The following is a 13,264-nucleotide window of genomic DNA, read 5'->3' on the forward strand; positions in this document are numbered from 1 at the left end:
AAAAATATGGGACTGCCGGTCCTTGGTGACGGGTCGGAGGTTCCATAATTAAATCCAAGCACTAAAGACAAAAAACAAGCTTTGGCAAAGCCAGTAGGTCTTCGCTACACAATAGTTATTGGCTTTTGCAATGTGCCTTGCCATGTTGTACACTTGTGTTGCAGCTCTTCAGAATGGCTAAAAGCTAGTGGGGGAGTAGGGTGTTGAGTGGATTTGTTGGAATGTCAAGTGGAGTAGGAGAAGTAGATTGTCGTAGAGGGGAGTATATTAAGTGGAAGATAGTGTTGTGGAGTAGACTGAGGTATTGGAGTAGATGGGGTGGATTGTGTGAGGAGGATTGAAGTGGGGTGGAATGAAAAGTTGGTGATATGAATGTCATTGGGGTGGATTAAATTGGAAGGTTTGGAGTGATGGGGTTGATTAGATTGTAGTGGTGTGGATTGAAGTGGGATGGATTGAAGTAGGGTGGTCTGGAATCACTGGATAGGGTAGGGTGAATGGGGTTGGATTGGAGTGGGAGGGATAGGTTTAGATTGGTTTGTGGTGGGATGGATTGGGGTGGGCTTGATGGATTGGAGTAGAGAGTAGTGGATTGGAGTGATGGTGGATTGGATTGGTGTGGGATGGATTGGATGGTGGTGGATTTGGATTGGGGTTTAAGTGGACTGGATTGAAGAGGGGGTAGATTAAGGTAGTTTGAAGTAGGGTAGATTGGATTGGAGTAGGATGGAGTAACTTGGACTGGGGTGGATTATATTAGTGGGGTGGGCTGAGGTGGTGTGGGTGGATTGGATAGCGGTGGGGAGGATTGGTGTGGATCTGACTACAGTACATTGGGGTGGATTGGATCGGGGCAGATTTTTTGGACCTTAGTGAGTTGTTCAGGATTGGAGTGGGGCAAGGTGGAGTTAGGAAGGGTGTTTTGGATTAAAGTGGGGCAGATTGTTTTGGACAAGAGTGGGTTGTTTGGGTTTGGAGTGGGGCAGCGTGTTTTGGATTGGAGGGGAGTGGGGCTGGTTGAATTGGAGGTGAGTTGGGTGGATTGCAGTGATGCAGATTGGTGTGGATTAAATTGGAGCAGATTGTTTTAGATTGGTGTGGGGTGGATTTGAGTGGGACAGATTGTTTTGTATTAAAGTAGAGCAGATGCAAGTGGGGCAGATTGTTTTTGATTAAAGTGAGGCAGATGCGAGTGGGGAGGATTGCGTTGGATTAAAGAGGGGCAGTTGGGAGTGAGGCAAATTGTTTTGGATTGCATTGGGGCAGATTAGATTGGGGTGAGTGTTTGGATTGGAGTGAGGTGTGTTGGGGTGTACTGCACAATTAAGAGTTAAAGAATTGTGGAAGCTTTATTCAGCTCTGGAACAAACCAGAGACCAGCCAGCCTTAAGATACAAAGCAGAATGATTGGTTTGTTACGTGCACAGAGACTATGGCTTGAGAGGCAGGAAGTAATACATGATCTTTTATTCCTGCAAACCACAAGGCGTGTTCATACAATACATCAATTATTGATGTTAATATATGGTCTTTTATGGAATATTGAAGAAAGTATTACCGTTAATGCTTTACATCACACCAAATAAGGTAGGGTAAAATACAGAAAGAAAGTTACAGAACATTGCCTATGTATCTAACATTGTAAGGTGGAACTTTCCATCTGCGCCACATACACAGGAAAGTACATTTCTTCATGCATATTGCTCCAGCCTGCGTGCAATAATATTTCATTTGAGCAGTCTTGACAACGAGCCTTGCATCATATTGCATTCCGAGCAAAGAGACAAAAGAACAGTAAACAAGGTTCATCCAGGTCATGAGTTGTTCAACAAACAGGCCTTTTTATTATTGAGTAGCCCTGGGCCTAGTAGACCCAAAATGAAAGACAAGGTAGAATGCAATCCCACATTCTGCTCTCTGACACTCAATGACAACCTACACTTTGCTCTGTAGCGGACTTGTCTCAAGAGTGACTTTCTCCTCTTGGGCACCTCCTTCATGATGCTGTTGGTGATATGTAGCAGGCTTGCTATGGCCTTTGGCCAGCACTACTCTTGTGCAGGTGGGACATACCCGTATCATATCATATCACACACACACACACACACCGTTATCAGCACCCCTGTTCCTATTATTAGTACCTCTATGAACCATGACCCACAGTTGCTGAACCATGCTCCTGATTTTTCCCAAATTCAACCTGGGTCTGTTAAAACAAACACTTCCTTTGCCTCCTTTTCTACTTTCCTTATATTCCCTGTTGCCTTATTGATGTTCCCACAATTATCCAGTATGTACATGCAGCAATCCTAATGGATCACGTTAAATACACCACCATCCTTTGCAAGAATGATGTCTAATGCCATTCTGTTCTAAATTACCGCAGCTCTTAGGTCAGTAAGCTCCTCTTATATTTCCCAGAGCTGCTGCTGTGGAGTCTGCCAATGTCTCTCCCAGCCAATTTGTGTATCTTATATTCAGAGTGCATAACTCCAAGTGGTGGCACTAACACTCCCAATACTGCTAAGGCCTTATCTGTCCAAAAAGGGCGTCCTCTTATTGAGTTTCTTCCAGTGTGTTAGATTTGTTATCCGAGACAAACTAGTCACATGTGTTATTCGTGGCAGCACTAATGCTGGGTAGTAGGTACCTCGCCGTCCAGCAGGTAATCTGAAGTAGGCATAATTACCACATACAAAAAAGGATCCTCTGGGCTCTGACAGACCCACGGACAACATTTTGGGGCCTTCCCAATGATTACGTCCAGAGAATTTCATGATGGAGCACTGGTACTTTCTATCATTTTCAGCTATTGTCTTTTTAACTGGTGCGGAGTCCATTGTGGACTTTAGGCACCATGGGACTTTCTTATGTCCGTCAATTCTAAGGAATGTGATGCCCATACCTGAATCTGCAGTCCTGTCACCAGGTGCCTGCTCCTCCTCTTGTATCATTTTTGTATCCTTGCCCAATTTTCTAGACCCCTGAAGTTGGGCGAGAATCAGCCAATCCTCTGTCTAGGGTGTTAGCCCTCTACATGCTGGAGCATTTCTCTTGCTGCTCCTGTCAGGTGACTTGAGCTGGCGCTCTGTAGCATTGTTCACCAGGTTGCATCTCACATACTTGCTAAGTGCAATAGCTGTGTAATTCATGGTGCTTTGGAAGTGTGTGGGCAAATGTATACACACATAACAGTCTGATACATTTGCTTCCTCTACATACAGCTTGACCGTTTGCACAAATGTGTTGTCTGCTTGTATCTCCTTATTCTCGCTCCATGTTAACTGTCCCCTATTTCCCTCACCTCCTAATATCCCGTCTCCCTTTTCTCTGATGCATCGACATACTGTTCTCCACTCTCACGAACATAATTATGAACATCTAGAAATGTATGTATATTTTATCTGCAAACAAAATTAATATAGTTGTCAATATTATTCCTGGAACAGGGGTACAGATGGCAGTCAGCACTGTAGGCCATATCCTTTCATTATTGTTTTCTGTAGGCATTGTCCTTGCCGCTGGTAGGACGATGTTAGAAGCCGGAAGATGTTCCCTTGTCAGTGCTACAGTTACTTATTCCCAGTGTCCTTGAATAGTTAGGAGGGCGTCTAAAATGTTTCCATCGGTGGTACTCTCGAATGTGGCACCAGAGGTTATATAGCACATAATGCCCATCTGGGTACATTTATAGACGAATCCAGACAGGACATATTTGCACCCTTGTTTTTCCAAAGGTGTGTAGCACGAGCAGTCCTATGAAAAGTCACTGCAAGACCCACTTGCACCCTAAAGCTCCTGCTGAGGTGCAGCAGGAGCAGTCCTGTCAGTGTTCACTTGATTTGTTTTTGGAGCGGAGGTTGTATCTTGGCAGAGGTGCCGGGCTGTTGTTGGCACCACAGATGGCTGTTGCAGATCTGTTGGTCCCACCGCCTTTTTGGTGTGAAGGCTGTGGGTCCAGTATGTTAGCCCCTCCCACTTGGCCGCTGTTGTCAGAAGGACCTGGCATGGTGCCTTCCACCGGGACTGTAGACAATGTTGTCTGGTGTGGGCTTTTACCCACACCCAGTCACTGGGCTGCAGTCAGTGCTCTGGTGGTGTTTCTTTTTCTGGTAAGGCCTGCAGCACCTGGCAGTGGAGATAAGGCAGGGTCTCTGTTATTTTCTTGTAGTAACAATAGATCTGTTAACGCTAATTGTGCCACAGACCGGTATCCAGAAATGTGCATGGGGCGACCAAACAGCATCTCATGGGGACTCAACTTTGTCACTCTGTCTGGGGTGCTTCTCATGGCAAGCAATGCCAATGGCAGCGCATCAATTCAGGAGATTTCAGTGGCTGCACAGATCTTTCCTATCTTGTTCTTAAGTACCCCATTATTTCTTTCAACATCTCGTGCTGCGGGTGGATGATATGCACAACGTAATTTCTGGGTGATCTCTAGCCATTTGCAGACCTGTATCACCTGAGAAATTAACCTAGTCCATTGTCAGAACTCATGAGTGCTGGGACCCCAAACTGTGGGATAAGTTCTTTCAAGAGGCACTTAGCTACTGTCTGTGCATCACAACTTTTGTTGGTCTAAGCTTTTGCCCATTTGCTGAACATGCACACAATGACCAAAACGTATCTAAATTTGAGCGGGGGGGCATTTCAGTGAAGTCCATTTGTAAGTTCTCAAAGGGTCTGTGCGGCGGTGGGAAATGGCCTGATGCAGTGGGTGGACCTTTGCCTGTGTTGTATTGAGCACTGATTTGAGTGTTGCTTACATAAATGTTCTGCATACTGACGAAATTCCGAACTGAACCAACATTGAGAAAATAAACGGATCATTCTATCTCGTCCCACATGCAAGGGGCCGTGGAAGATGCGGGCCCTGGAGGGGAGTAACATTGATGGCAGGCATATTTTACCATTTGGAGCTACCCAAACCCCATCTCTGTTTTGTATACACCCTTCCCAGTTCCATTCCTCCAACTCCTGTTCCCCGACGTGTTGTTGAACACTTCCAGCATCAAAATATGTTAATTCTTCATTAACGAGTGGGGCTGATGTCACCTGCACCATTTCATAGTCGCACCCACTTAGGGCTATTCTTATGGTTTCCTTATCAATGAACGCATTGCCTATGGAAGCATAGTCTTTGGCAGAGGTGTAAGCTGCACACTTTGCAATGGCAATGCCTGCAACAGTTCTGCAATCAATAATGGGTGTTAAGTGTGTTGCCCAGCTGAAGTGAGGACTCCCCTCATTGCCCACAGCTGGCCAGAGTCATGTGTTACTCCAAAAGCATATTGACTGTCTGTGTAGATATTTGCTAACCTTCCTTCCGCCAGCTTGCAAGCCCTCGTTAGTGCCACTAGTTGAGCTGCCTGGACACGTCTGACTGTCGGCAGCCTTCCCCCTTCGAGGAGTCTTTTTGCTGTGCTGACCGCACAAGCAACCTGCAATGTCCTATTTTGTCCCTGATGCATCACCCATCAACCAACTAGTCCCCTTTTGATTCTGGGAGTGGGGTATCTCTGATATCTGGTCTCGCTTTTTTGTGTCTATCAACTGCCAAGGTGCAGTTGTGGAAGGGGTTGTCTATGGAGGGGTCATCATGATCACGTTCTGTTGGGAGGAGATAGGAGGATCCAGTGTGGTGCATCTCTTAATAATGTTATGTGATGCCAGCAATGTCGGCTTACATCGGGAGAGGCGGGCATTTGTGAGGTGTAGTGTTTTTGTCGTAGTCAGTAATGTGTCCACTGTGAATGTGCAAAATCAGTGTGTGTGCCAGCACTACATTTTCTGAATGCTCTACCGCCAGGGCAGCGGAGGCCACTGCCCTCAGACACGGTGGAAGTGCTGCCATATCGGGGTCTAGGGTGGCGGAGTAGTAGGCCACTGGGTGGTAGAAGGAGCCGTATTTTTTTGGCGAGGACTCCCAAGGAGCAGCCCCCTTTCTCGTGGCAGAATAGGTGGAAGTCTTTAGTATAATCTGGGAGTCCTAATGTTGGTGCTGCGCACAGTTCCCTTTTCAACTTTTGGAAAGCTTCCTCACTTTCTGGGGTCCAGGGGACTTCATCTGGCACTTCTTTGTGTGTGAGGTTCTGTAGAGGGCGTGCTATTAGGGATCCAATATCTGCAATAGCCTGCAACTCCCAGAAAGGCCCTCACTTCCCTCTGTGTATGTGGTTTGGGATATTATGACTGCTATTGTGTCTGGAAGTATCTTCTGTGTCCCCTGGGAAAGTTCATGGCCTAATTACTGTACATTTTTCCTGGCAGAACTGCTATTTCTAGGAGGACTCTTTGGCCTTTCCTCGCTCGGTGACAGACGAGTGCTATGGTGTCTTCAATGCATGAAGGGTTGAGAGGATGCCCTCTCATTTTGTTACCTTCCCCATCTCTACCCCTACCTGTGCCTTGTCCACCACTGTAAAACTTCTCCTGCGCCATCATCATCTTAACTTTCTCTTTTTTGTCTTTTCTTCATCATCAGCTATGTTTGGTAGTCTGCGCTGTATCTGGCTGCGGCCAGTATCTTGTCTATGAGTTCCTGCTGCCAACACACAATAGATGTTTGTTGATGGGTCTGGATGGGCTGCTGTAACCCATATGCAAATGTGGTAACAAACGCTGGCATTGCCTCACCTAGAGGGTTTTTAATCCCACTGCTCTGCTGGTACACTTGCAAAATACGGTCATAATAACTATTCACACTTTAATTTTTCTCCTACTTTGTACGTATTATTTTTGACCAGTCTACCTTGTCTTCCAGTACCTTTCCCCTTCTGTAGTCTATAAAGGAGAGATGACAGAAAAGCAGGGAGGGAAGGTAAGAATTCCACAGCCTTGCTTTCCCAACCGAAGACCAGGGTGCGGCTGTATGGGATTTAAGCCTACCTAATCCAAGGCTGGAAGCACACAGGTGAGGCGACAGGTGGTGAACCCTTCATACACGTGAATTCATACAGGTGCAATGCAAAAAGCGTGGAACTGTCCCGGAAATCTGACATCTGCAAGTGCTCACTACCCTTTGTACTGGGGGTTCCTTGCATCCCTGTGCGCTAAATAGTAGCCATTATATAAGCAAAGTGATAAAACAGTTCATGCATATGATGGGAATATGGAAAAATTTATCAATTGCTGATAGATTGTTGTCGTGCGGCCCTGCAGTATAAGTGGGTCAGAGGAACAAAACAATAAAGGAAAACACTGTCCTGGTAATGATAGCAGCCTGAAACAGTCAGTGTCCTTATAATGCAACATACCCTGAAAATTAACAGTAGGGTCTTAACCAGGAATATACAAACATCCAATCTGCAGGCATGCAGTCACTCATGTACATAATATATCCAGTTTCTCATACATTCTATCCTTATGCAGAAAGAATCATATGTCTTCTCTGGAAGACAGGGGCAAAAACAACCCAGTCTGAGATGGTGGCAGACAAATCAGCAGAGCACCACCTGCCTGCTGAACTGGGGCAAACTCTTTACCACCCCACCAGGCCAGATCTTCCTCTGACCCCCATCCCCCCTTCAAAGCCCGGGGGGGGGGGGGGCAGACACCCATCACAGTTCCTCCGGCTGTGACCATGGACAACCCCTCCGTGTTTTGCCACAAAAAAACAGAAGCCCCGGCCCATCCAGCCGGGGACAATATTGGCATAGCCTTTTCAGCTGCCATCTGGGGGGGCGACTCCTCTGGTCATCCACTAGACTGTTGTCCCAGCCCTACTGGCTGAGAACAATACCAGCACATCCCCCCCCGGCTGCGTCCTGGAGCAGTCCTCTCAAAACGGAGCCCTACCGCCGGAAAATATCACTGAGAGCTTTTGAAGAAACAACCACAAAGAAACAGCACTGTTAACCCATAAAGAAAGGCAATAGTAAATGATAGGGGAGAATGGAGAGCAGCAAATTAACACAGAATCCGACGAGTGGTGGACGGCCACCAATGCAAATTCCGGAGCCGCTACTGCAGCGAGGGTGGTGTGACAGACTTGCCACCAAAGACAGAGGAGAAAAGTAGCCAGAAAGAATACACCCCTCAGGGGAAGGGACATGGTGAATATAAGGACAAAAACAGAATCCATGTAACCAATTTCACTTCTGACCACTCCACTCCACTCTCTTTTGAGCTATACATAACCAAAGCATATACGCAAAGGAGAGGTGATCAGGAGTTGACAGATACTCTCCACAGCAATTGGCTCCTCTTCCAGGGAGGGCCACTTCGAGCACAGCGAGGAAAGCCAAAGAAGCTGGGCACCCCCCCCCCCCCCCCCCCCCCCCCAAATAGCTGGGAGCCAGGCAGGGGAGCCTGCCAATCCAGGCAGCACTGCATTCTTCACCAAGATGTTGAAGCTTTCTTTAGTTTCTGGAACAAACCAAAGACCAGCCACCCTTAAGCTACAAAGCAGATCGATTTATTATGTGCATGGAGACTGCGGCTTGAGAGGCCAAATCCAAACAGTCCAAATAGAGGAAGCAATACATTATCTTTTATTCCTGCAAACCACAAGGCCCGTTCATACATTACATCAATTCTTGACGTTAATATATGGTCATTTATGGAAAATTGAAGAAGGTATTACCATTAATGCTTTACATCACAACAAATAAGGTAAGGTAAAATACAGAAAAGAAGTTAGAGAACATTGCCTACATGTCTCACATTGTAAGGCAGAACTTTCCATCTAACAGAGGTGGCACGTACACAGGTTAGTACTACCCCAGCTAGCGTGCAGTGATATTTCATGAGAACTGTCTTGATAACAAGCCTTGCATCATATTGCGTTCCAAGCAAAGGAACAAAAGAACAGTAAACAAAGGTTCATCTAGGTCATGAGTTGTTTAACAAACAGGCCTTGTTATTATAGAGTATCACCGTGCCTAGTAGGGCCAAAATGAAAGAGGAGGGAAAATGCAATTCCACAGAATAATTTCACTAACTACACATAATAAAGAAACAGTGTTGCGTTGTAATACTTAGAACAAGGTAATCGTCATCTTTTGAGAAGAGTGCCCACGAGCAAAAAGAAAACATGAGAGGAAAGTGAGAAAAGACGACATGGCACAATAAAAGAAAATAATAAAAAAATAAAACTGTGCCACTTTGTTTGTTCTGCTGGGCATGTTTTTACTAGTCACAAGCCTTCTGTTTCCAGGGAACTAGAAGTTAAAAAGAACAAAATAGTATTCCAACCACGTTGGGAGCTACAGTTGGGCACTGATTAAGTTGAATTAAGCGGTGCTTGGTCCCTGTGCGACAGAGCGGTGCGGAAATGATACTTAGCCTGCAGTGACGAATCAAGAGACTGTAAAAAAGAGTGCCACGCAAGCCAAAAAATAGTAAGCGACAGGCGAGCTCCATGCTCCTTACTGTACACAACTGAGTTTCATTAGTGAGACGCATGTGCTAGCGCATGCTCTTGCAGGCTCGACCCTAAACGTAGGTGGCACAACCTTCTCCATCCAAGCAGCCAAACTATGAAACTCCTTACCCCAAAATATAAGATCCATGGATAGCTATCTTATCTTCGGAAGACTACTCAAGACTTGGCTCTTTCCTACATAGCCACCATACTCAAACACTAATGTACAGTATATCCCTATGTATATAAACATTTGTAATTTGATTATCTATGTATCTAGATGTGTATTTCTTTGTACAAATATGTATAATTATAGATTTTATAATATATAGATATTCCTGCTTAACACGTATAAATTAATTATGGTGTGTGTGTATATGTATGTGTATGTATATGTATATATATATATATATATATATATATATATATACCGGTATGTATGTGTATGTATATATATATATATATATATATATATATATATATATATATATATACATATACATACACACACACCATAATTAATGATATATACGCAAAAGAGAAGAGAGAACTCTGGGTAGTTCCCAAGTTTAGGTGTTGAGCAGCTTCAGTATGGAGCACCCTACAACACCAACGGCACTCTAGATTTGCTTACCTCAAATGTGTGTTATTTCTAGCACAGTTTTCAAGAATACAATTAGCACAGTGCCATCCTTGCTGAGCTGTAAATGGCAAAAGCCTTTCCCCACTCCAGGCACAGCATTACAGCTTTGACCTGTTAAAATACAATCCCAGCCAACCTTGATTAAGCAAAAGCAACACATGACATTATCATTGTAGCTCTTCAGAGAGCTTTAGCTTTGCCCAGACACAAAGGAGCACCCAGTAAGTGTCAAAACCAAACCCTTTCAGGGTTAGACTAACTCATAAATTATTCAAAAGAGAAGAGAGAACTCTGGGTAGCTCCCACGTTTAGGTGGAGAGCAGCTCCAGTATAGCACACCCTACAACACTGACACTCTAGATTTGCTCACCTCAAATGTCTGTTTGTTTTTCTAGCATAGGATTAGCACAGTGCCATATAGATAGATGGATATAAATTCCAATGTGGTCGCTGTGGTACGCTCTCTCTGCTGGTTCATGCGTCACAGGTCGACTAATATCTGCTACTAAAGAGGGAAAAACACTGAACTCCGGGGGGTCTTGAGTTTACTTAAATTTATTTCTCCAACTGCTGTGTTTCGCCACACACCAATGTATTTTGACAAACAATGTCTTGTTCGTGGGAAGTGAGTCAAGGTTTGACAAGTTAAAATCTCCTCCAATTTCCCGAATGTGCTGTAATACTAATAAGGATATTATCATCTCAAAAACCCTGGGGTAATTTTCGAGAGGGATTGAGAGAGAGTGAGAGAATATTTTTAATTGAAAAAAACAAATGTTACAGGGGCACGTTATAGTTAGGTTCTGATTTTACTCGTACACAACCATAGAAATTCAGCAGTTATAGGTGCTTGAAATAACTCCAACTATAACTCATGCCCTAAGGTAACTATAACTCACTTCCCCGCCTTGCACAGTTTTTTTTTTTATCCATTAATTTGACTGCTATTGCTTCATTTATATTATTAACGTTATTGAAGTTGTCTTGAGTGCTGTAATATAGCGGGTAATTAGCAGTGCATGGCAAGTGTGAGAGTTATAGTTACCTTAGGGCTTGAGTTATAGTTACTTGAAATACCTTTAAGTCTAACTCCTGAATTTCTATGGTTTTGTACAAGTAAATTCAGAACATAACTATAACTGCCCTTCAACTTTCTTTTTCCGGTGAATTTGTAAGTTTTTATTTTTTAACATTAAGTAATTTTAATTACTATACACTAATCCAACCACCGCTGAGCAGAACCTTCACCCGTGCACAGCAGGTTTTGGCCATAGGGCCTGGCTTATGGCCAGGCCCTGCAGTCACCCCTATAACCAGCCAACCTGCTGTAAACACCCAGGCCTGACTGTGCACTGCCAAAGGAAGTTAGTGGCAGGGTCTGTCTCTCTGGGTGTGAGAGGACGTCTCTGGGCGTGAGTGCCTGTCTGGGTGTGAGAGTGGGAGCCTGAAGGTCTGAGTGGGTCTATGAGTGTGTGTGTGTCTGACCTGGGTCTGTGAATTGGTGCGTGAGGGTCTGAGCGGGTCCCTGAGTGAGTGCATCAGTATCCGAGTGGGTGTGTCATGGTCTGAGTGGGTCTGTGTGTGGATGCGTGAGTGTCTCAGTGGGACTGAAAGTGGGTGTACGGTTCTCTGGGTGCATGAGTGTTGGAGTGCTTCAAAAAGTGAATGATTAAGTGTAGGAATGAGTCTGTGAATGTTGTTGTTTTTTTTCTCATTTTTATTTTCTGCCAATATATGCGAATTTGTCACACTGTTACACAGAGGGAGCGCGCTGAGCGTTGCCACGTATCCGCAAATATCACGCGGTGTGAGAAATATTTTGAATGTCAAAATTTGACCCTCAAAGACCCCTATATCACAGGCCTGAGATCAGGGTACCTCCACCCAGACTCCTAATTCCACTTCATTTTATTTTTCAGCCTCGGGGAATGTGTTCCGTTACCTAAAATGGCAGCTGCAACTTTCTGGTCAGGTTGCTGCCACCCAGTCGCAGCATTTTGCCCAACTAGGTGCGAAAACTTCATGATGGGTCCACAGCCATACATATTCAAATGTATTTCCCCTTTAATTTCTCAAACTACTGAACCGATTTGCACCAAGTGTGCAAAAGCGTAATATGTGTAGTGAAACCTACCTTTCTGCGAAATTTGGTGTAATTCTTTTCAGTAGTTCGGACTGTAGTCGTGTTCAAAGCTTCTAGCATGGGAAATGCAAATTGTTTCAGGCCTGCCAGTGCAGTTTTTAACTAATATTTCAACCTGCAAAGAAGAAAGCTTTTACAATACCCAATCCTTCCTTTTTAATACATATACCACCCCTAGAGTAGGCCCTGGCAGCTCACAGGGTAGGGTGCAGTGTATTAAAAAAGTATGATTTGTATTTTCAACTATTACATTTGCTGGTAGTGTAAAACTCTTACATTTGTTTTTCACTACTGCAAGACCTGCCTCTTCCATAGCATAGCATTTGGGTTACCTTATTACATTCAGCAAGTGAGTCTTTTAATTAGGGAGCGGGTAGGGATGTTTTGGTTGGTGTATGAAGAATTGTAATCGCAAACCCTCCTTAATGGTAAAGCTGATTTTAAGTCAATTCTGAAAATGCCACTTTTGTAAAGTTGGCATTTTCCTTACCCACCCATTTGGTGCCTGTATCTTTGGTCACGTGACTATGTGTAGCTGGCAGTTGATCTTCATGTATTACACTCAGACAGTGAGATAAAAGAAAATAGGTGCTGGCAAGATGGGCCATCTCTGACTTGATAGGGGGAGGAGTGGCACCTGCCACACTTGCACATCAGAAAAACTCTGCCTCAGCACACTCACAAAAGGTTTGACAGTAATCTTTTTGTGCCCCCCAGACAAGCTGGGGCCAGGGCAGGGAGGAAGCAAACGTCAAGTATAAATATTGGACCCTCAGACCCAATACCTCTGGACGTGTGGAAAGACAAAGAAGGGCTGCTCTGCAGCAAGGACTGCCACTGTGCTGCCTGAATGAAAAGGACTGGACCTGCATCTTGAACCTAATGCCACCAACATGACTCCACCAGGTAGTTGGTTGGTGTCCTGATCAGAGTCTCTGGGATAGAAAAGGCTTTAACCCAGCACCTGAACTTTGGCTGCTGTGAGTTTTGCCCCCTAAGTGGTGCCTCCCCAGGTCCTTGGTCCTTGGAAGTGGGTCTGAATGTGCTCTGCCAGCAAAGATGTAGTCTCTGTGGCAGAACCCACACAGATCTTCTCCTCACAGCTCTGTGT

The 13,264-nt window shown here is 44.8% G+C and overlaps 1 protein-coding gene across 1 annotated transcript in view; it reads left to right on the plus strand.

Annotated features, from left to right (window-relative positions):
- ZSWIM3 (zinc finger SWIM-type containing 3) overlaps positions 1–13,264 on the plus strand; it is a 33,654-nt gene that overhangs the window by 532 nt on the left and 19,858 nt on the right. The window lies entirely within an intron of this gene.

Source organism: Pleurodeles waltl, chromosome 7 (assembly GCF_031143425.1).
Source record: "Pleurodeles waltl isolate 20211129_DDA chromosome 7, aPleWal1.hap1.20221129, whole genome shotgun sequence".
Taxonomy (NCBI): Eukaryota; Metazoa; Chordata; class Amphibia; order Caudata; family Salamandridae; genus Pleurodeles; species Pleurodeles waltl.